Below are 26,207 nucleotides of genomic sequence, written 5' to 3'. Positions count from 1 at the left end.
ACCTCCTCTGTAGTACATCGCCGCATCGCTGCAGCCTCCTCTATAGCACATCGATCTGCTTTTCTCCTCCTCCCTCCCTCCTATATCTTTACATCTTCTGTAAAGATCACTTAAACTACCACAAAATATCTGGGATGTCTTCATTTTCCTCTTTCGATATTCCTATCCCTATTTCTGCAAGGACTCTGAGCACTTCTCAAAGTCTTATCACCATCAATGTTGTAGCACTCATTCCCTTCAAATTATCCAAAGGCGGTAATTATGCATCTTGGCGGGCATAACTTTCTAATCTTCTATTTGGCTATGATCTCCTAGGTTACATTGATGGCTCTCTCTAGTGTCCACCTGAAATGATCAACATCCCAAGTGAACCCAGTCCAATGCCAAATTTAGCCCACAAACTATGGTTACGTCAAGATCGCCTTATTCTCCTAACTGTTCAAGCTTTCGTTGTTGGATCCATTGCCCCGCTAATATCCTCATGTACGACCGTTGCAGAAGCATGGTGCAAGTTATAAACAACTTTAGCAAATCGCTCCCGTACTCACATGCTCGGACTTCTCTCCAATCTGATGAAAATGAAACAAGAGGGAAGTACTATTGCTGATTATCTACAAAATATCAAAGTTATCATCGATGATTTATCTTTAATAGGTCATTCTCTCAGTGATGAAGAAGTCCTAATCCATACCCTCAGTGGCCTAGGAGGCGAGTATAAAGAACTGATAGCAGCACTTTGGGCACGCGACTCACCAATATCATTCGAAGAACTTTAGGATAAATTGATTGACTATGAGATGTACTTAAAGCATTATGATAGGGTGCCTGGACCACCTATTATAGCTTAGGTCAATAAAAAATCCAAGAGGAAGAGTAACCAGTATAATAAGCACGTCAACAATGATTTGGCTAAGATGCCTCCTAGCCCTATGGGGCCCAGACCAAACCTCCCTTATCCATATCAAGGTGGTAACTTTCATAATCCTTAGCCGTCGCATCCTGACTTCACAAGCCACCAATGAGTCATTTGCCAACTATGTGATAAACTCAAACACTCCGCAAAAGTCTGTTAGTCTCGCCCCAGACTCCCTGCTCCATCACAATGGCCTCAGGCAAATTTCATGGCTACTCCAACTCCTGTTAGGATCAAGAGCACTAAGAGGGGGGGGGGGTGAATTAGTGCAGCGGAAAACTTTTAACGTTTGTAAACGCATTCGTACGACAAAACTGATTTCAGTAGAAAAGTTGATTCGTAGATTTCTTTAACTTAAGATTAGGCAAGAAGCAGTTAAAATAAATCTATTAAGGTAGTTTGCAGTTGTAATAGAAATCAGAATGTAAGCGCAAACTGAAACACGATGTTCATACGAGAAAAATGATTTCAGTAGAAAAACCAATTCGTAAATCACTTTAACTTGTGATTAGGTAGGAAGCAGTTAAAAGCGAATCTGTTAAGACAGTTTGCAGTTGTGATGGAAATCAGAATGTAAGCGCAAACTAAAATACGGTGTTCGTACAAAAAAGCGATTTACGTCTAAACATGATTCGGAAAATATTGAGATTGGGAACGCAATCGTAAACTCGCAGAATGCAGTAAGCTATGAAGGAGGTTTGCAGTAAGGGTAACAAACTCAAAGTAAAAGCAAACCAGAGAGCAGCGCGATTTAGAGTGGTTCAATCAATCTTGACCTACATCCACATCTGGCTTCCTCCACCGATGAGGTCGCCGACATCCACTAGAGGCCTTCCTTCAATAGGCGAAGGCCAACCACCCTTTTATATATTCACTCCTTTTGACGGGCTTAGGAGACAACCCTTACAAACTTTTCTCTCCTCTCTTGAAAGATCTGAACTTGGAAGAAAAGAGGGAGAAGAACCTTTAGCTTATTACAACACTTTTGAGCTCAAAATCTCAGAGTAAGATCAGGATTATGGTGGTTTTCGTTGCTCTTTCATTGCTGAAAGAGTGGGGTATTTATAGGCCCCAAACTAATTTGAATTCCGAGCTCAAAATTGTCAATTCCCGAAATTTCGGGGTCTGACGGTTGCACCGCCTAACTGGGGCGGTTGCACCGCCTAGCAGAGCTTGAAGACTGAGCTTCTAGGCGGTGCCACCACTTGTCAGGGGCAGTTGCACCGCCTGGCAGAGCTCGGAGACCGAGCTCAGGCAGTGCCACCTCTGGCCAAGTGATCTGGGTCTGAATGGGTTGATCCATTCGACCCAATCAGATTCTTTCAAGGGCCCAATTGCCCCTAGATTAAGTTAATGGGATCACCTCCCAAATCTAACTTAATCATCGTGCTAACTACGAGAATTCTTAAGACTTTTACTACAGCTTGCTCCGGTGCATCAATCGCTTCTTCCGGCGAGCTTCCGGCGAACTTCCGGCGAACATCCGACGGTCCTCCGACGATGCTCCTACGGACTTCCGGCAAACTCCTAGACTTGCGACGATCCACTTGACGAGTTCTGACAAGCTTCTTTTGGCAAGCTCCTGGACTTCTCGGATTTGTTCCCGCAGAACCTCCGACGACCGTCCGAACTTCCGTCAAGCTCTCGAACTCCCAACGTGATCATGGTCCTGACTCCGGCGCAACTCCTGCTGCATGTCTCACTTTCATCATAGTTAATCCTACACACTTATCTCAACATATGGATTAGATAACAAATGACAATTGACGTCATCATCAAAATCCGAGATTCAACAATCTCCCCCTTTTTGATGATGACAATCAATTGATAACGGAGTTAACCTTAACTCCTCCTATCTATATGCCATAATTGAGATAAGTCATTCTTGAATTCAAAGCCTTTGAATTCAAGAGACATATTGATAAATTAAAGTCATTTAACCTTATCAATACTCCCATCATGATTCGCATCATTATGTATATCTCTGTATGATGTCAAGACTCGACATCAATTTTTAAATTTCAAATGTGAATTGTTGTAATGATAGCAATTCATCATATGGGAAGATATCAATATGTAAAATTACAATTCTGGTACTTGATATCTTAATACAAATATGGAAATCATAGCAAACATGGCATAATCATAGCATTAATAATCATATGTCTGCTTCTTTCAACATAATAGCATCAATTCATATACTTCTCCCTCTTTGTCGTCAACAAAAAGGAGAATGGTATAAGCAATTTTTTAATATATCAACATGTGATGCCATAAGTAGGTTCATGTCATTTATAGGATACAAACATCGCAAGAAAATCATGACATAGAAATTATCTATATAGAGTGAAAACTTCATCGTTGTAGTTTAAATCGAAAACTACATAGAGTGAAAACTACATAGAGTGAAAACTTCATCCTTGTAGTTATTATTCTTCTTGCATGAAGGAAGAAAGCCATCTGTGTAGTTTAAATCGATAGCATGCTTTACAAGGATCAGGATATTTAAGTGAGTCAAGTCCTTGCAAAAGAATATCTTCCTTTTATAAGAGAGAATCATCAAATTTATTTCTCAAAGGCAATATTTTTCACATGGTAAGTCTAAAAGCTATGCATTTGCTAGATGATCCTATTTGTCACAAATTAATGATATGAATTAAAGTCTGAAAGAGAATAATGTATTCATGAAATCCGATTGGAACTTGAAATTTTAATTTAATACTTTCATGCAAGACGATGAGGACATGCTCATCGTTTATGAAAATTTTTCCAACATGTTATTTTTGTCATGTAGTTGAATCAATAAAGTCCGAATAAAAATTTTAACAAGTTTATGCATTCGGACACTTCAACATGGCATTAACATCATGGTAATACATCAACATTATGATAATACATCAACATCATGATAATACATCAACATCATGGTAATACATCAATATTATGATAATACATCAACATCATGATAATACATCAACATCATGGTAATACATTATGATACATCAATTTCAAGACTATATTACTTTCATATTCACCATGGAAACCAAGACACAAGGTTTTCAAAGTTGATATTATAGAAACATTTAACATGAAATTCGACAATGAGAAATGAGATTGAGTAACCATATTACATTGTGATCAAAGTGAGTAATAAAGAGTTTACAACAAAAGGTTATTGTGTCCACATATACAGACTTTATTAAGGTGGTGAAAAATTAAGGTGCCTAAATAAAGAGTCAAATTGTCGATGGATTTGTTGTAGTTCAGATAGAATTTGATCTTGCCAATGTTCAAGTCGATCTTGTCTTTGTTCAAATCGGTCCATCCAAATCCCAATGTCTTCAATGGATGGTGTATGAGCTTACTCAAGTGGATGTGTTTCCTCAAAGGGACAGATCGGAGGAGATTGAGTACCCCAAAAGACTGGTGTTTCAGGTTCAGGTTCAGGTTCAGGGTGATCGGTTCTTCTAGGCATTCTAACCCAATTACCATCTCTATAAACACATCTCAATCGATGAAGTAGATTTTTATTTATTATGCTACACCTATCCACTTTCATCACTTCTTCGTCGGGTGGGATTTGGATATCGTAGGCTTTAAGGATTCTAGTGATTATACCTCCATATGAAAGCATTATGTCTCTCTTAGATAGTTCTATCATGTTTTGTTGAATGAGGTATCCAAAGCATATATTATGTCCTTTCATGATCCAATACATAGTTCCTAATTCCAATTGACTTACTTCATCACGATGATATTGTTTAGGGAGAATGATGCTTGTTAGGATATGATGAAGTACTTTAGTGTTTAGTGGTAGTAGATGTTCACAGCTTTTAGGAACTATCACTAAGTTGGGATTACCGAAAATTGTTCCTAAGGCTTCAACATATGTTGTCCCAACTGTTTCATTGTCTCATGATCCTCTAAAATAAAGTCCTCTATTTTTTACAGAAATGCCTATCATGTCACAAATGAATTTTTCCGTAATGGAGATGTATTGTCCTAAGAGATAGGTGGACATTCTTTCTTCTTCATCTACTTGTAGATTGTTGTAAAACAATCTAACAAGTCTTGGATAGATGGGTTCACTAATTTGTAAAATAGGGATTAGATCTAGGTTGGCAAACCATTGGATTGTCTCTAAGTCTCTTAGTTCATCTAAATCTACATATTTTCCTTTATTGACACTTCTAAATTCAAAGGAGGAAAATTTTTCAGCATGATACTTTGAATCAAAGAGGGTAAGATCAAAGTCTTCCACTAATCTCCTCTTTCCTTTGTCCCTTAAGGATCTTCTAAAGCCCATAACTACTGTTATTTGAGAGGATAGTAATGAGCAAGTATAAATGAATCAAAAACAGAATTTAGAGGGCTCTTAGAGAATACCTTGAGTGAGATCTTCAAGAGAAGGAGAGATTGTTGATCTTTTGCTTCGAAATGAGAAGGATTTGGGATGCTAAGATGGGAGAAATGAAGGTGGAGAGGCTTTGGAAGAGAGAAGAGGGGAAGGGAGTAAGTTGGGGTCGGTTCCACCGCCGGCCCTAGCTTGGTTAAATAAGGGGGCAAGATTGCTGGCGGTTGCACCACTAGCTGGGGCGGTGCAACCGCTTGCAACATGTGACAGTCGGCGGTGCTACCGCCAGTTGGAGCGGTGCCATTGCCTGTAGGCAGTGAGCACTCGTTTTGACTGCTGTGTGGTTTATTTTGAATGTTTCTTTATTTATAGAGCAGTCAACTTTACTTTCGTAACTACGTAAGAATTTCTATTTTAAGATGAGACATTTGCACAATCAAGATAGATTTAGTGACGCGCATATTGTTCTTCAAATGTCGTATTCATGTTTGTGACAGTTTGTCCACGTTGGTAAGCTTTGTAAGTACATGACAAACTTTGCTTACACAACGTAAGTTCATGATATAGTTGAATTTAAAAAGTGACGAACTTTTCAGTTTGATGGGATTGGAAATCCAGAGGATATGTGAAGGTACATATGGGTTTCCAATTCTGAGGGTTAAAATAGGTTTGTATTGCTTTTGTAATTTTAGTTTTCTAATCTTCTTTTCATTTACGCTTAGGGAGCATCATGTGTTCTTTTTGGATCTCGGGTTATAGAGAATCCAAAAAGCAGGATATTATTTCTTGCTCCCAGCTTGGGATGGTTTACGTTTCTACAAAATAGGATAATTTTTAGGTACCCATTTACTTTTGGGTGCCTCAAAAATTGATCTATATTGTTTGTCATGTTGCATAGAGTTCATCATGGTTCCTTTAGGAACCCAAATTAATTTGTTCGGACTAATTTTCTAGAATGGACAATAATGTGTTTTGTGTCCATACTTGCAACAAAAGTTGCATTTGCTTTGGTGTTGAACATGTAGGATGGGGCCTTTTATGAAGGTGGTTGGATTTTGGTGAGAATTTCTCACAAATCTGATTCCACTTCTTTTGGGAATGTAACCCTTGTTTGTAAGAATCATGTTCAAAGATTTGCTACTAACCTCAAATTTCTTCAAGGTGTCCATGAGTAGCAAATTTTGCTTTTGGATAGTTTCTAGATCATGGCATTTGATACAAGAGTTTAAACCATCATGATATTCAGTCTTTAACTTATCGAAATCATAATTAAGACTATCATGCTCCTTTTTTAGCAATTTGTATTTTCTACTAATAATCTTGCATTCATCAAATAAATCATGGAAGGCATTTAATAATTCATCAAATGATAAATCTGCATCAATTAAATTTGTTACCTCATCTCCAATGGCCATTAAGGCGTAATGAGCAACTTGCTCGGTGTTGGACTCCTCTTCTTCGGACGCGCTCGAATCATCCCATGTTGCTTTGAGCGCCTTCTTCTTTGATGTTCTTTTCTTGACTTGGGGACAATCACTCTTGTAGTGTCCCGGCATTTTGCATTCATAGCAAATAACTTGGTCCTTTTTGGGTTCAAGTTTATTTTTTGTGTCATTTTTAAATTTGTTTCTCTTAATGAATTTTTTGAATTTTCTTGTTAGAAGTGCCAAGTCATCGTCACAGTCCTCATCACTTGAGTTTTCTCTCAAGTGGTCATCAAGAGTTCTAAGTGTCATATCCTTCTTGTACTTTGGAAGGATGTCTTCTTGCTCTTCATGAGCCTTGCATGTCATTTCATAAGTCATTAGTGACCCGATTAGTTCTTCAAGAGGGAAGTTGCTCAAATCTTTAGCCTCTTGAATAGCAGTGACTTTAGGGTCCCAACTCTTAGGAAGGGATCTTAGAATTTTATTTACAAGCTCAAAATCCGAAAAACTTTTGCCGAGTCCTTTTAGACCATTGACGACATCCGTGAAACGGGTGTATATGTCGCCAATAGTCTCGCTCGGTTTCATTCAGAAAAGTTCGAAAGAGTGTATCAAAAGATTGATTTTTGACTCTTTCACTCTACTTGTGCCTTCATGAGTCACTTCAAGTGTATGCCAAATATCAAACGCGGTTTCATAAATCGAAACACGATTAAACTCATTTTTATCAAGCGCACAAAATAAGGCATTCATAGCCTTTGCATTAAGAGCGAAAGTCTTCTTCTCCAATTCATTCCAATCGATCATTGGAAGAGAAGATTTCGAAAATCCATTTTTGACAAGATTCCAAAGTTCAAAATCCATTGAAATAAGGAAGATCCTTATTCGGGTCTTCCAATAGGTGTAGTCCGTCCCATTGAACATGGGTGGACGTGTAATAGAATGGCTCTCTTAGTTTTCAGCGTATGCCATCTCTCTTGGGTTTTAATCCATTTGAGAGTAAACCCCACTCTGATACCAATTGTTAGGATCAAGAGCACTAAGAGGGGGGGGGGGGGGAATTAGTGCAGCGGAAAACTTTTAACGTTTGAAAACGCGTTCGTACGACAAAGCTGATTTTAGTAGAAAAGTTGATTCGTAGATTTCTTTAACTTAAGATTAGGCAAGAAGCAGTTAAAATAAATTTGTTAAGGCAGTTTGCAGTTGTAATAGAAATCAGAATGTAAGCGCAAACTGAAACACGATGTTCGTACGACAAAAGCGATTTCAGTAGAAAAACTGATTCGTAAATCACTTTAACTTGTGATTAGGCAGGAAGCAATTAAAAGTGAATCTGTTAAGATAGTTTGCAGTTGTGATAGAAATCAGAATGGAAGCGCAAACTGAAATACGGTGTTCGTATGAAAAAGTGATTTACGTCTAAACACGATTTGGAAAATATTGAGATTGGGAACGCAATCATAAACTCGCAGAATGCAGTAAGCTATGAAGGAGGTTTGCAGTAAGGGTAACAAACTCAAAGTAAAAGCAAACCAGAGAGCAGCACGATTTAGAGTGGTTAGGTCAATCTTGACCTACATCCACTTCTGGCTTCCTCCACCGATGAGGTCGCCGACGTCCACTAGAAGCCTTCCTTCAATAGGCAAACTCCTGGACTTGCGACGATCCACTTGACGAGTTCTGATGAGCTTCTTTTGGCAAGCTCCTGGACTTCTCGGATTTGTTCCCGCAGAACCTCCGAAGACCGTTCGGACTTCCGTCAAGCTCTCGAACTCCCAACGTGATCATGGTCCTAACTCCGGCGCAACTCCTACTGCATGTCTCACTTTCATCGTAGTTAATCCTGCACACTTATCTCAACATATGGATTAGATAACAAATGACAATTGACGTCATCATCAAAATCCGAGATTCAACAACTCCTACCCAACCTAATTGGATTGTGGACTTAAGCGCCTCTCATCACATCATCTCTGATCTTCAAAACTTGTCCATCCATAACAACTATGACGGAAATGAAGATATCATCATCGATGATTGTAAAAGAATTCCTATTACTCATTTTGGTTCCTCAACGCTAAGTTCACTTACCACAACTTTTACACTCGATGGTGTTCTGTGTGCACCTAACATTAAAAGAAACCTCATTTCCATTTCTCAATTCTATAAAGAAAATAATACCTTAATTGAATTCTTTTCTAATTTTTTTCTTATCAAGGATTTGAGCACGGGGGCTTCCTTGGTCCAGGGCCAGAATAAATATAACATTTATGAGTGGCCATCCACTTCGCAAATTACCCTTCCTACTACTCACTCTTCAGTCGCAGCTCTGGTTGATGTATGGCATCGTCGTCTTGGTCATCCCTCCCCTTTTATCCAACAAAAATTACTTTCTTGTTATTTTCTTCCTACCTTGAAAATCAATAGTACTATCAATCATTGCGATGCTTGTCTTTGCAATAAAACTCATAAACTACCTTTTGGGACAACCTCCATTTCTTGCTCTAAACCATTTGAAATCATTTATACCGACGTGTTGTAACGGACAAACTTCTAAACAAGATGTTGGATGTAATGCTTATGTCTGTCCGTTGTCTTTTGGCATGTTCATGCCTTGTACAGAATGTAAAGGGGCGGCCGAAGGCTTAATAGTCCCATTTTAGTTGGGTTGGTGGCCTCTTTAGGCTTGTAAATAAAGGTTGTGTCATGTGGACACGTTCGAGAGCTTTTCGGTCTGTAATGGACCATTTTACCCTTTGTTGTGCCACTATTCAGAGCTTGTAAAGTCTGTTTGTAATTTGCATTGTCTATGAAGTGTTTTTCGGACATGTTTGCTTGTGGATCCCGATTGAGGCGTTCTCTTCAACCCGTTCTCTCTTTTGTTGGTCCTAAGGGACAATGGGAGGCTTCGGGGAGGCTGACCTTTGCGGACGGACGCGCGAGGGTGCCGCACGCCTTAGGCAAAACCAGCTAAGGTCGTGACATTGTGGTATCAGAGCGGGACAAGCACTCATAGAAACACTTGACATGCAAACGTGGGGGACCTAGCGGGGCTGCGTTGAGGGCAGTCAGCACACGCGCGACCGTTTGAGGGAAAACGGGCATGGAGATGTAGGGAAAAGAGTCGCTCAGAGGAGCGGGCATCTGAGATTGGCATTCAGAGGAATGGCCAACCCTTCGCGCAAGAGGCACCACGAGAACAGACAAGCTTGGAAGAATTTGGAGCGCACAAAGGTTGGGATGGCTGAGTTTGAGCTACGGCTCAACGTTGACAACTTTACTTGATGGTGCTCAAGGCAAGCGAGGCGCTTGGCAAAGGACGAGACCATGCAAAGTGGAATGAGTTGCTCAGCGACCGAAAGAGTTGTGCAAAGCTCACAGAGGTGAGGGGAATTGCTAACTCGAAGAATTCGGTACTCATGCATGGGCTTGTATGCGGACGATGGATTGTTCGTGGCCATCCCAAGGCGGTCGAGACTCGGCGCCATGGAGCATTGAAACTTTCTCTTCGACATGCGAAGGATACGTCCGGAGGAGGCTGAAGTGTGCAACGAGTTCAGCATGTTGCTAGGCCTTGAGGGGTGCAGCGGTGGCTGTATTGACGTGGAGGCGCAATCTAGCAAGTGCATTTGCAAGAGGCAGAACAATGCACAGTTTGTTCAGCAGATCGGAGTAGTCCAAGGGGATGGTGGTCTCCGAAACGAAGAGAGATGTTGCTCCAACGGGACAGTTATCCAGGAGGGATAAGTCTCAGCTCTCCAGAGGGAGAATCATGTGAGACGGACTTCACATGTTGAGGAGGAGTACCTCACAAACAACAACTCCACGAAGCTCGATGGACTGAGCAAGCGGCGAGGAGTCGTCGCATGATCTCGCTTGAGAGAATGCATTGGTGGATGCATTGCGAGATCAAGTGGGGGAGCGACCCAAAGCAACTCAAATGGAGGCACACTTGGAGTCGATATGGAGATCGGACTCAAGGGAGGGCTGACCCGTGGAATGGTGGGCGCGAGGGCCACCATCGACTCAATGCAAAAACGAGGAACGGAGCAACTTGGGTATAACTTGGCGAAGTACCCAAGCCGCATGAAGGGAGCCAGCATAGAAGTTGGAACATGGAGCAGAGGCACAGTGCTTTCCCTAGACAGAGGTCAAGGACATGAACTCTTGCAGAGGCAGGAGTAGAATCATGCTGTTCCATGGGTCCTTCATTTTGACAGAGCGGACTCATCTTGCATGGTGCCAAAGACGAAGGGAGCTTCGGGGCACATGCACCTTATCTCGGAGGAGCATTTGATGGAGGAACTAAGGCGACTCAATTTGTGGAGGCGAAGTTGAGTTCAGAAGGCCTTAGCACGGGGCAAGAGGATGCAGAGGCGGGTACTCTTGAAGAATATGCCACAGTGTTGCCATTCGAGTTGCTATGAAGGAAGCAGTGCGCAGCGGAGATTGTGCTGGTAGGGGCAGAGGCCCAGGATCCAGGCAATGGTGCACAAATTACAGTGAAGTCGGTGGACTTCGGGAGCTACTAGGCGACGGACTGTCCTAGAGCGGTGCTTCATCTAGGTGTGACCCAAGAGTGGGTGGATGAAGGTCGATTGCCAAAGGAGCGAATAAAATCGAAGGTGGAGGAGACCCTGCGATGTATTGGCAGAGGCCACACATGGAGGGTTCACAATTCGAGTTTATTCCACAAGGATCAGAATGCAATGGAGATGTCACCAGGAGGCGACATGGTGCAGCGGATCGTGGTGGAACAGTTCGTGGCAATGCGACACACACGACAAAGTCCCGTGAGGGATGAGATCATATGGAGGTATGATCGGGAGCTACTGGGAGCTCCGCTTTGGTGAACAACACGACGGCAAGAAGGGCTATGGATTCAAGGAGTGAAGGCCATGGTACCGCAGAGGCGGGTCTTCCGGGCGTGCACCGAATTTTGCATCGGATGAAAACCTTGGTCATCAGCATATGGGGGCTGGGTTCCACCAAGGGAAGAGTTCGAATGCAAGTACCAGTGAGTCCCATGAGAGGGACTTGATCATGCAGAGGTATGATCGAAGCAGCTGGAGAGTTGGACTGCTCCAGAGCTCATATTCGCTTAAGGGAGCCCGACAAGTCAGAGGACAAGGTCAAGTAAGCGAACGTTGCTACCAAGGAAGCTAAGGAGAACAGAATCGGTGCAAACCCTACAATGTGATGGCAGAGGCCATGCATGGGAGTTGCAGTCTGTCTTTCCATCGACCAAACAGACTGCTTGGAGAACACAGAGGTGTTGAAGCAGGAGGTCGAAAGGGGCGAGGAAGCGACGATGAGTCCAGAGGGACTTAGCTACCCAAAATCAAGCATCAGTTAGAATGGAGGTGGACTCAGAGGAGTGCCACGGAGACATCTCTACTGATTGTGAAGGAAAGGGATACAGAGGCGAAGCGACCGATAGTAGGGCCATGGGCATGGCAGCGCCATGGTACCGCAGAGGCGGGACTTCCGTGCAAGTCATTGATCCCTTGCTCTCACGGAGGGAGAGCACTTGGTCGTGAAAGGGGCCGAGGAGGTGGAGCATGCAGAGGCAATCTCCAAGTACCGAGACAAGGCTGAAGGGCAGAGGCCAAGAAACTTCGTAAGACCGGTGTCAACAAGTTTCTCATCAAGATAGCCGTAAGTGAAGGACTTCGGGTCATGCAAGAGTGCACGACCAAGGAACGAAGCAGGCAGTACGTGGTGCTGTACCTTTGCTACTCAGTGGAGTAGGCGGCAGGGTTGATGGAGAAGACGGTACAATCCCAGAGGCGACCTCATCTATCAGAGAATTACTCCAAGTTGGGGTGAAAACTTCCTGCATTCCAGAAGTTCAATGGCATTGAGAAGGTGAATCACAGTAGCTAACTCAACGCAAGGAGTGCAAACACTTCAAGTGCTTCAGAAGTGTGAGCAAAGAGCAGGCGAAGGCCAGTAACCAGCTCGATGCATGAAGTACAACCTCGAGGAGGCGGGCGAAGTCAAGTAACCTTTGCCTTCTCAACTCTTAAGAGAATGGGCGAAACCGAGTACCCCAGTTCTCTTATCTATCCAGCAGAGGAGCTCTGCACAAGTTCAAAGACCCTTCGAAGATAATGGAAGACAATAGTTGTCAAAATCCTCACCAACGGTGATCAGTGCTACTGAGAGTAGATTGTCCGCTTCATTTCCCAACGAAATGCCAATCGAAAGCGGAAGTGATGCGAACCTACTTGGATGTGACAACTAACTGAAAGAAGAGTCAATGAGCAGATTTTGTGGAGGAAGGACCCAAAACTTCAGAAGTTTGCGAGGCGATGCTCGTTAAAGCTCCAACAAGCATCCACCCAGTTCAAGCAGCATGTGAAAATTTTGAGAAACTGGCGCAGTAAGAATGGTCTTTTCCTTCATTTGGTGGATCCGCAGGAATCAACGAGGATCAATACAACTCAGCCAACCCCACACCAGAGTCAGAGTCATTGGCGAGTTGAAGCAGCATGGCGGATCAAAGGTTCGACTACTCAGAAACAGCAGCGGAGAGCAGCTGGGAGCCAGGAGGCGCATTGCAGCTGGAGCGGAAGATTGAAGACTCAGCAAAGGCGAAGAGTTGCAGTGTTCACAAAGGCTTCGACGAGGACGTCGAAGGGATAAGTGGGGGAGAATGTAACGGACAAACTTCTAAACAAGATGTTGGATGTAATGCTTATGTCTGTCCGTTGTCTTTTGGCATGTTCATGCCTTGTACAGAATGTAAAGGGGCGGCCGAAGGCTTAATAGTCCCATTTTAGTTGGGTTGGTGGCCTCTTTAGGCTTGTAAATAAAGGTTGTGTCATGTGGACACGTTCGAGAGCTTTTCGGTCTGTAATGGACCATTTTACCCTTTGTTGTGCCACTATTCAGAGCTTGTAAAGTCTGTTTGTAATTTGCATTGTCTATGAAGTGTTTTTCGGACATGTTTGCTTGTGGATCCCGATTGAGGCGTTCTCTTCAACCCGTTCTCTCTTTTGTTGGTCCTAAGGGACAATGGGAGGCTTCGGGGAGGCTGACCTTTGCGGACGGACGCGCGAGGGTGCCGCACGCCTTAGGCAAAACCAGCTAAGGTCGTGACAGTGTGGGGCCCTACTCCAATTTCTTCTTCTGACAAATTTTACTTTTATATCATTTTTGTAGACTATTTTACTAAGTACATATGGTTATATCCTCTCCACCATAAGTTTGATGTTTCCATAGTATTTACCAACTTTCGAAAGTTGGTCGAGAATTTTTTTTAATCTTCTATTAAAACAGTTTACTCTGATGTCGGAGGCGAATATCAAGCCCTCACATCCTATCTCTCTGCTTGTGGTATACAACACAATCCAGTCCTTACCCTCAAGATCGGCATACTACTATTACTCCAGTTCAATAGCTTCTCACTCCCTCTATTTCTCCACTCCCTTCCTCACAAGTTTCCTCTATTAATGAAGTAATACCCTCGGCAACATGGCCACTAGCTTTACCTTCTCCTAGACCTAGTGACATTGTCGTGCCGACGGTTGGCCTGGTCCATGACAGTGACTCACGCTCGGTTATACCACCAACACAATCTACCACTTCTATCCCCCCTAGACATCCAATGACAACACACTCCAAAAGTGGTATTTTCAAACCACATCAAGTCCTTGACTTACATGCTATAACAAGTTCCTCCACTGAGGCCAGTAAACCCACTAAATCACTCAAGCTCAAAAATCTTCTCACTGGCATAAAGCCATATATGACGAATATGAAGCTCTCCTCCATAACTCTATATGGACCTTAGTACCCTTTCATCACACACAAAATATCATCGGGTGTAAATGGGGCTTTCGAATTAAGCGGAACCCAGATGGATCCGTTGACAGATATAAAGCACGTCTAGTCGCCAAAGGGTTTCATCAATGACCTGGTGTCGACTTCACAAAGACATTTAGTCTCGTTGTTAAACCCACAATAATCCGTCTTATCTTAAGTTTGGCCATCTCAAAGGGCTAGCATATACGATAATTGGATGTTAACAATGCCTTGGCTCCTTACAGTACTTGGGTCTCACCTGTCCAGATATTTCATTTGCCGTCAATAAATTATCGCAATTCATGCATCGACCATCTACTATGCATTGGTCTGCGGTTAAACAAATTTTGCGGTATCTTAAAGGGACTCTTAATTATGGCATTTTTCTTCGTAAAAATACTTCACTCCATCTCCATGCCTTTGCTTATGCTGATTGGGCAGAGAACTTTGATAATAGAATATCTATGTCAGGATACATTGTCTTCCTTGGAGCTACTCCAATTAGTTGGAGTTCTAAAAAACAAAAGACAATTGCACGATCTACAATTGAAGCTGAATACCATGCCATCGCCACCACCGCTGCTGAACTCACTTAGGTCACAAATCTACTCAAGGAACTCAACGTCAACTCCATAGTTATTCCTATAATATATTATGATTATATTGGAGCTACCTACTTATGTGCTAATCCAGTTTTCCATTCCCGCATGAAACACATTGCCATTGACTTCCACTTCGTGCGAGATCATGTTGTCAGACATCAACTTCGTATTTCTCACGTACATACAGCTGATCAACTAGCAGACTCGCTCACAAAGCCTCTCACCCGTAAACTTTTTTAATCTCATCGGTCCAAGATCGGCATCCTTGATGGAAGCTCAATCTTACGGGGGCATGATAAGCAGATAAGATTTCCTCAAGGTAGTTGAGGAAATCTCTAAGCAGTTGAGAAAAATCCTCCATGCTGAATGTGTATAACCTCCCTACTGAGTGTGCATAAATAGCTATCAATAGCTCACTATCAAAATGAACTAGACAATTACATCTTATACATTTCATAGTTTCTTCTACAATTTCTATCTTTCTATCTTCTTCGTTTAATTCTTAACACTTATCTCCCTTTGCGACAAGGGTGTCTCCTGATTTGCAATCCTGCATGCCAAACCTTTTTAGTACTTTTTTGATATAGCTCCTTTATGATAATTGTAGAATGCCCCGAGATCTATCTTGGTGTATTTGGATTCCTAATACAAAAGAGGCGTCACCAAGATCTTTCATCTCAAAATTTCTAGATAGAAATCTCTTGGTTTCGTGCAATAAGCCTAAATCATTTGTGTCAAGCAGAATATTATCCACATACAATATCAGGAAAATGAATTTGTGATACACGCAATCATCAACAGCGTTCATCTCAAACCTAAATGAGATAATTACTTAATAAAATTTGTGGTACCATCGACGAGATGCCTGTTTTAGTCCATAAATGGATTTTATCAATTTACAAATCATTTTCTTTGGGTCCCCTAATACAAAGTTTTCTAGTTGTATCATATAAATTATTTCATTAATGTTTCCATTGAGAAATGTTGTTTTAACATCCATTTGAGGAAACTCTAAATCAAAATGTGCGGCTAGAGCCATAATTGTCCTAAAAGAGTCCTTCGTTGAAATCGAAGAGAATGTCTCTTTAAAGTCAATCCCTTCCTTTTGAGTATAGCCTTTTGCCACAAGATGTGCTTTATACCTCTACACATTACCTTTAGAATCTCTTTTGGTTTTAAAAATCCATTTACAACCAATGGGTTTCACACCATCTAGTAATGGGACAAGCTCCCAAACTTTATTGTCTTATATGGACTTATACTCTTGATTCATTGCTTCAATCCACTTATCCGAATTAGAATTCTCTATGGTTTGACGGAAGTTGATTGGATCATCTTCCATTATACCACTACTTTCTTCATGTTCCTAAAGAAATACCATAAAATCATTCGAAATGGCACTTCTCCTTTCCCTAGTGGATTGTCGCAAAGGTGCTGGCTCTTGCTGCACAGATTCTTAAGGATGTTGAGTTTGTTCCTCATGAATAATTTCCTCATACTGTATGGGAGTTGAAATGACTATATCCTTTTGAGGTACATATTTTGTCATATTAGTGGCAATTATATGAATCGGATCAGACTGAACAAATTCTTCCTCAAAGGTAAAGTTTTTAATCTTATTTCTCCCCCCAAACTTAATATCCTTAAAGAATGTAGCAATACCCGTCTCAAAAATATTTCTTGATTTGGGATCATAAAATTTATACCCCTTAGATCGCTCAGAATAACCAATAAAGTAACTACTCACTGTTTGTGATTCCAATTTATTTTCATTAGGCTTGTAAGGCCTTGCCTCAGTTGGACAACCCCATATACGAAAGTGTCTTAGACTAGGCTTTCTCCTAGTCCAAAACTCATAAGGTGTTTTTGTAATTGCTTTAGTTGGTACTCTATTAAGAATATAGGCTACAGTTTTTATTGCTTCTCCCCAGAGTGACTCTAGCAAAGTAGATTGAGGAATCATACTTCTTACCATGTCCTTAAGTGTGTGGTTTCGTCTTTCAGCTACACCATTCATGCTAGGTGACTCAAGCATTGTATATCGAGGAACAATTCCACACTCCTCTAGGTATAAAGTAAATGGTCTTGGACGTTGTTCACCTGAGCCGTCATTTCTGCTGTAATATATTCCCCTCCACGGTCAGATCTGATGCTTTTTATCCATTTACTGAGTTGATTTTCAACTTCAGCTTTAAATGTTTTAAACACATCCAAAGACTGAGATTTTTCATGTATTAGATATAGGTATCTATATCTAGAGTAATCGTCTATGAATGATATGAAGTATTGTTGATCATTCCATGAAGGTATAGGAAATGACCCACAAATATCTATATGTATCAATTCTAAGATGTTCGTAGCTCTATATACACCTGATCTCTTAAGTTTGGTTTGTTTACCTTTAATGCATTCAACACAAATATTTAAACCTAATAAGTCAATGGGATCAAGAATCCCTTCTGACATAAGTCTTTCAACTCTATTTCTAGAGATGTGACCTGAATGTTTCTACCATAATACACCAGAATTTTTAATTTTATGATTAGTACCTTGCAATTCCGTATTCAGGGATTTATGATAGGATGCTATAGTATCAAGTAAATATAGATTGTCAAAAGCCATAAGTGAACCAGTTTAAATTATATTTGAATTTAAAGACAAAGTAAACTGATTGTTTCCAAATGAACAAGAATACCATATTTGTCCAAATAAGAAATTAAGTTCCATTTAAATGACGGTACAACAAAAGTGTTTTTCAAATCCAAATAATATCCAGTACATAATAACAATCTAAATGTGTCTATAGCTTCCACATCTACCGATTTTTTGTCCCCCACATAAATGCTTCTCTCAGTATTATTGGGCCTTCGGTAGCTCAGGCAACCCTGCTTTGAAACACTGATATTAGTAGTTGCACCGGAGTCTAACCACTAAGTGTTTCTAGGTACTGAAGTTAAATTGACTTCAGAACAAACCAAAGCAAGGAATGTATCCTTTTTAGCACACTAAGCGTGATATTTGACACAGTCCTTCTTTAAATGCCCATATTTCTTGCAAAAGAAACAAGTATCATCCTTATTTTGTTTCTTTTATATTGGACCCTTATCAACATCATTCTTTCCATATTTGTGTTTTCTTTTCTTACCCTTAAAGTTGGTTTCGTTTAAAACCAATACTGAATTGAGGTTAGTAGATATTTTTATAAGTGAACCTAAATAAGAGAACAATAGACAACCATAAATTATGCTCATATATATTACCATAAACTTAAGTAAATTCAAATAATGATTTAACCCATCTCAAGATACCAAGTGCAACATTAATATTTTGTCTTTGGACTTCAATATTAATTACTAGTGGTAGTCTCATTGTAATGATCAAACACTGATAATAGGGCATGTCAAATGATAAATTCTTCTTTGAATTAATTTATCATTTACATGTATAACTTTATAATTGTCACGTGTTTATTATTACAAGTATGTATAAAATCCTGTCAGTCATTAACCTTTCTTTGGGCCGGGTAATTACCACATGAATGTAAATACATAAAATATTTAATATCTTCATGAGAAATGTTATATATGAGAGGTCACATTGGCAACTTCATACATTAAATTACTCAATCTAATATTAAACAATCACTAATTGAATTTAAACCATATTAGTTAAATTGGTTTAACATTAATTTGTTGACTAAAATATGTAATACATGTAAACTATTCAATTTATGTCAACAAACAATTTTATAGAACCAATATTATGTTTAAACCAATATAATATTACAACAATATTATTATTAATTAAATTTGCATATTGTAACAACATAATTAAACCAACATAATATTGTAACAATATTAAATTTGCATATTGTAACAACACAATTAAACCAACATAATATGGAACTTTAGATAAAATCCAAAGGAAATTTAGGAAATTTATGCCTTTTAATGCAAAAAATGAATTAGCATATTGATGAATAGGAAACGACACGAAGAGAAAAATACATTTCAGAATTAAAGTGATATAATGATATCGGGGAGGGAAAAAATGTAGAATGGATTTTGAAAGAAAACCGATAGAATAGTTGTTCAGATAGAAAATGTCATAAAAGACAAGGAACGAACTCTTAACGAAACTTTGATAAAGACAAAAAAAAATAGCTCACCACCAAGTTTAAAATCAAAAGGGATACAGAAGATCACCACCCTAATGATAATAAACAAGGATACAGAACTGAAAGAAAAAGACTCACCACTCAAGGACGCATCCAAGAGATATAGAGTTCAAAAGAGCACTCCAAAAGAGCTTTTGCCAATATCCTAAGTTTCTAAAGTTCTTTCTAAGCCCTAAACCCCAAAATAAATACTAGTGCATGAAACAACCCTTCATGCATAGGAAATTTCGAAATTAAGTGCTTTACAACTGCCAACCAACTCCATTAATGTATTCCTTAGCCATGAAGAAAAGTACTATGATACAGCTTTACATCTGCCAACCAACTTCATTAATGTATTCTTTTGTGCAGGGAATATGCTGATGAGCTATCTTATCTGAGTAGGCTGAGTTAAAGATTATGAGGTAATATTGTTGGCTAAAAAAATATTATATTATTAGCATGGTCCATATGAACAAATTGTAGCAAATTAGACACTCCCGTGTCAATCTCCCCTGGTTAAAAAAGACTTGTCCTAAATTCCTTATTTGTTTCATCAACATGATAATAAAAAGAACTTAAATCAGCTACATTAAATGTTGGGGATACTCCATAATCTTTAGGTAGCTCAATCTCATAAGCATTTTTACCAATTCTCTTAAGCACCTTGAATGGACCAGTAGCCTTTGGTTTCAATTTTCCAAATTTGCTCGGTGGAAACCTCTCCTTCCTTAGATGAATCCAGACTAAATCACCTGCATTAAACTCTACATGTTTTTTGTGTTTGTTACCAGCTTGCATGTACCTCTCATTTTGTTTCTCAATGGTTGCTTTCATACCCTCATGCAGCTTCTTTATTTGCTTAGCTCTTTCATAAGCATCTCCACTAAATTGCTTTGTTGTAGAATGAGAGATTATGTCCAAAGGACCTACAGGATTAGCACCATAAACTACTTGAAAAGGACTCTTGCCAATACTATGATGTATAGAACGATTGTAGGCAAACTCAATTTATGGAACAATGACATCCCACTGCTTAATATTCTTGCCAACATAGCTTCTAAACAAATTTCCCAAGCTTCTGTTTGTTACCTTAGTTTGCCCATCGGTTTGTGGATGATGCGAGCTGCTAAAATTCAAAGAAGTACCCAGCTTCCTCCAAAGAGTTCTCAAAAAATGATTAACAAATTTTGAATCTCGATCAGATACCATAGTTCTTGGAATATCATATAATTTAATAATCTCCTTAAAATATAAATCAACAATATGAGATGCATCATTCGATTTATTGCATGGAATAAAGTGAGACATTTTTGAAAATCTGTCAATAACAACCATGATAGAATCCTTGTTCCTTTAAGTTCTTGGTAGTCCCAAAATGAAATCAAGACTCACATCCTCCCATGGAGCATTTGGAACTAGCAATAGAGTGTAAAAACTAGAATTTTGACTTCTTGTTTTTGCCAAATAACACAATCGGCATTGCTTCACATGTCTATCCACATCTCTGAACATTTTAGGCCAGTAGAAATTTGATTGAACAAGAGCTAGAGTCTTGTCACTACCGAAATGTCCTCCCAAAACACCACCATGAGCTTTAGCTAGAATTACTTGTCTCAAAGAATAAGATGTAACAAACAAAGCATTAGCTTGAAAAAGAAAACCATCAAAGATAAAAAATTATTGAAAGGAACCTGATTTACAATTTTGTCATATCGAGCCGAAATCCACATCATTCTCATATAGATCTTTGAATGTTTCAAATCCAACCACTTTGACTTCCATTGCTGATAATAAAGAATGTTTTCTGCTCAATTCATTAGCAACTACATTTTGAACACTAAATTTGTGCTTGATTGTAAAGTTGTAAGATTGTAAAAACTCCACCCAAGCTGCATGCCTCTTGTTTAGCTTATGCTAGTGATTAATGAACTTTAATGCCTCATGATCAGAATATAGAACAAATAGCTTGGCAAGAAGATATTGACTCCAATGAGACAAAGTTCGATAAATTGCATAAAACTCCTTATCATAAGTAGAGTATTTCTTTCTCGTATCATTCAGCTTTTCACTAAAAAATGCAATGGGCTTTTTTCTGTCTTGACTCAAAACAGCACGAATTCCCACATTAGATGCATCACATTCAACTTCAAACACATTATCAAAATTTGATAGAACTAAGATAGGAGCTTCGGTCACCTTTCTTTTTAAAAACTCAAAAGCATCATTAGCTTCACTAGTCCATTTGAATTTATCATATTTCAGACATTCGGTGATTGGAGTGATAATAGAGCTGAAACCCTTGATAAATCTTCTGTAAAACAAAGTTAAGCTATAGAAACTCCTCACATCATGCAATGAAGTAGGTGTTGGCCAACTGAGAATAGCCTCTACCTTACTTTGATCCATCATGATTCCATCTTTTGAAACAACATACCCCAGAAACACCATACTAGAAGTATAGAAATCACACTTCTTTAGATTAGCATAAAGCTTTTGATGCCTCAAAATAAGAAAGATCTCTTTCAGATGATTCATATGCTCCTCTTTGCTCTTGTTGTACACTAATATATCGTCAAAATAAACTACAACAAATATTCTAATGCATGGTTTAAGTATATGATTCATAAATCTTATGAAGGTGCTAGGAGCATTAGATAGCCCAAATGGCATAACCAACCATTCATATAAGCCTTCTCTAGTTTTAAATGCTGTTTTTCACTCATCTTCGGGCCTCATTCTTATTTGGTGATAGCTACTCCTCAAATCAATTTTTGAGAAAATATAAGCACCACACAATTAATCAAGTAAATCATCTAACCTTGGAATAGGAAAGCGATAGTCCACTGTGATTTTGTTGATGGTGTGACTGTCCATGCATATTCTCTAAGAACCATCCTTCTTAGGCACCAACAAGGCTGGAACCACACAAGGACTCATGCTCTTCCGAATTAACCTTTTTTTCACTAATTCATCAACTTGCTTTTGAAGTTCTTCATGCTCCTTGGGATTCATTCTATATGCTACCTTATTAGATAGAACAACCCCTGGAATAAGATCAATGTGATGCTGGATGTCTCTCAAGGGTGGAAGGCCATGTGGAATCTCTTCTAGTATAACATCTTCAAACTCTTCCAGCATTTGTTTCATGATTATTGATGTCTCCTTATATTGTTCATTTTCCTCTACTACTACTAAAACCATAACATGACCTCCCTTGTCTAATTCATCTTTGCATTCATCATAGGACATAAAAGCGCTAACTTTCTTCTTCGGTGCACTGATTTCGGATGGTTGTAATGGAGCTAAAATAATTTTTTTTTCATTCATCTTAAAAGAATAAGTATGTTTGTAGCTATCATACAACACCCTTCTATCATAATGCCAATGTCTTCCCAACAGCAAATGATAAATTCCATAGGAGCAACATCACACCATGCTTCATCTTTATAATACTTACCAATAGAAAATGAAACTAAATATCTTTTAGTTACATTGATGTCATTTCCTTTTTGTAGCCAACATAATTGGTATAGATGTGGATGAGGGATGGTATCCAACTTTAGCTTCTGTACTATCTCCAAATATACCACATTCTCAAAGCTATCACTGTCGATGATCACCAAGCACACTTTGCCAAGAGAAGTGCATTTAGTGTGAAACACATTTTTTCTCACCCAACTTTCATCGTTGGCCACATATGACACTTGTAAACTACGTTGCAATGCAATAGACAAACCATGATTAGCATAAGTAATATCTTCCTCATCATCATCATATTTTGGTTCGTCCTCAGCTTCATCTTCTCCTCCATCACTATGATCTTCAACCAAAGTTACAATTCTCCTATTTAGACAATTTGAAGTAATATACCCAAAACCATAACATTTGAAGTATTTTTGGCAACTTGGGGTAGAAGAATTAGGTGTTTTTTTGCTGCCAACAGATTCTTCACCCTTTTCTTGCACCTTCGATATCACCTTGCTTTGGACAGTAGACTTGAAACTTCTTCCTTTTGTATAGTCTTCTTTTGAGCCGTACCGAAAACTCTTTTCAAACTTCTGTTGCTTTTTAACTTTTAATGCCAGCTTGCTCACATCATTTAAAGACCAATATGACTGTAACTGAACAACTTTAGCAATCTCATATTTCAGACCTCCTAAGTATCTTGCAATTGTTTGCTCTTCCGGTTCCACAAGCTCTCCTTTTAACATCAAATTATCGAATTCTACAATGTACTCCTCCACACTAAGATCTTTTTGCTTGAAATCATGTATTTTGAGAAAGATCTATTATCTATAATTTTGAGGTAAATATTTTTTCTTCAGCTCCCTTTTCATTTTCTCCTATGTAACGATCTTACTCTTCCCCTCATGTTCTCTTTGTTTCTTCAGATTTTCCCACCAAAAAGATGCATTCCACCTGAGTTAGTGCCACAAGTTTAAAGAAAATAGAAAAAAATTTTAACTTAGAGGTATTACTCAAAATTAGTATACATCATATTTGGCCCAAACTCAATAGGAAATCGTCAAGGATAAAATATCACTATCCCTTAAGTTAGGACAAAATTTGAACAATAGAATTTTATATAATATTTATCATATATTTTAATTCATAATTAATCAATTCATAAAGCATTCATAATCATTCAATAAATTTCAGTTCTTGCCCTACTTATTTATTTTCATTCCATTACTTGTTCTACCACTTAATCTGGTGTGTTAGCTTGTTCTATTTATAGTGCAGAGTTGTTAGCAACTTGGCTTTCCCATGTGTTGCTTGTTGAGTTCAACCTTATTATTTACTTCAATACTTTGAGTAACATCAATACAATTAGTTTAGCTTTCTTATGACCCTCTGAAGCTCTCGATTAAGCCTTTTATTTCACACCTAATTTCTCATCGTTAGGCTTTTATTTCACAGCTCGTGTTGTACTGTGATAGAGTTCCAAAAAAAAAAAGCCCGTATTGCTTGTGCATTAGTGTGTAGAAAGCCCAATTAGGGTAACAACTCCATAAGAGTTCATAATAGCATATGTATAAAATAATTAAAATATATAATAATATCAAAATTTTAAATCATCCTTCCTTTTATATTCAAAAATTTGTTACTCCTTAAATCTTAAAAATTAAAAAATAATTATAAGAGCAAACCATGGTTAAATAAGCACGATGACTCACATGCTAATAAAACTAATCATAAATAAATATTCCATACAAATTTCTATACATTCAATGCATGCTTTCAAAATATGCATGAATATCAAATCTTCCTTTATTCTTATATATTTGAAATAAAATTAAATTTCATATGTATTTCAGATCATAATTTGCTTACACAATGACTAACGCAAAATGCTTAAAATACTTTTCTAAAGCATTATATATATATATATATATATATATATATATATATATATATATATATATATTCATAATAAAAGCATAAGTAAGTATATCTAATGTCATTCATCAAATCATAAATTATTTTTGAGTGGAAGACTATTATTAACTATTCACATATAAATATAAATATAGCTAAAGGTTCATAAGCATAAGTACAACTAAAATCTGTATCTTAGAACATAGGTCATGGTAGTATTCATGTTTACGACCATATTATATTCTGTGATAAGATCCCAAATCATGTTTAACACTGTAACAGATAACACATATCTTCCTATGTTAGGTACAAAAAAAATTAGTTTCTAAACATAGGACCAATGTATAATTCTCATTGATAATCATATTAACCAAACATCTATCATATCACATAAATTATCATAAATAATACTTCAATAGGATAAGAGTTTGAATATATTTTTTGTATATTATTTTAAATCTAAAAAATCATATATTATTTGAAACCAATAACAAAAATATATTTTTCAATCCTTTACAAATATCTTATTGAAACAGATATTTTAATATAAATTTAGATAACATAAAAATTAATAAATACTTATAAAATAAAACATAATTATTGAAATCATATGATTATTAAATTATTAATGTTTAAATTCTTTTATAATATTTTTAATAATAAATACATTATAAAGTATGTACATGATATGTTATCACAAATTACAAATATATACTAACTTTTGAAATAACTAGACAGAATAATCATATTTTTATCGTGGATTATATATCCTCCATGCAAACATATAATTCTAATGCTTCATTTTTTTACTTATTTTTTCAAAAAAAAATCTTCCTTTATTTACTCTATAATCCAAAACACTAGTCTAATTAATAGGCTACCAAAGGAATTTAAAAACATAAATATCATTTCTGTATTCCATCTGAATCAATACCCTTGATAAAATTACTTTTATTTAATTTTTTATTTCTTTTACTTTCCCCTTTCCTTTCTTCCATTCTTCTTTCCTTTTTTTTTTTTTTTTCTCTTTCTCTTTCTTTCTCCTTCCTCTTCTTCTTCCTCTCTGTTTCATTCGCACGATCTCCTTTATCTCTCCGTGTCTTTCTTCCTTCTCCCTTCTCTTTTTCTTTATTTTCTTTTCCTTCCTCTTCTCACGAGACAATCGTCCCTATCTTCTCTTTCTCCCTTCTTTTTCTCTCCTCGCTCTCCCTTCGCTTCTTCTTTTCTTTGGTCCTTTCATTTCCTTCTCCTCCATTTTCTGTTTCTCTCTTTCTTTCTCTCCCTCGGGCTCCCATAACGTCTCTTTCACGTAACAAAAACTTTTACTAGAAAAGGGGCGGTGGGAGATTTTTTATAAGTTTTTAAAATTGATTCGTTAATAATTTTTACAGTTACATGAAGGCCTTTAGATAAAAATGTAAATATAATAGGCACTATTAAGTTAGAAGTTGGTCATTAAGTAGTAAAATAAACATTATTTGGATATCAATGTAAAAAAAAAAAACTTTGTCATTACTATTTAATAATAAGTAGAATTTGAAAGTTGACAATGAATAGAATATAT

This window comes from Musa acuminata, chromosome BXJ1-9 (genome assembly GCF_036884655.1).
Source record: "Musa acuminata AAA Group cultivar baxijiao chromosome BXJ1-9, Cavendish_Baxijiao_AAA, whole genome shotgun sequence".
NCBI lineage: Eukaryota > Viridiplantae > Streptophyta > Magnoliopsida > Zingiberales > Musaceae > Musa > Musa acuminata.
The sequence above is the reverse complement of the archived record's forward strand: the minus strand, read 5'-3'. Positions refer to the sequence as shown.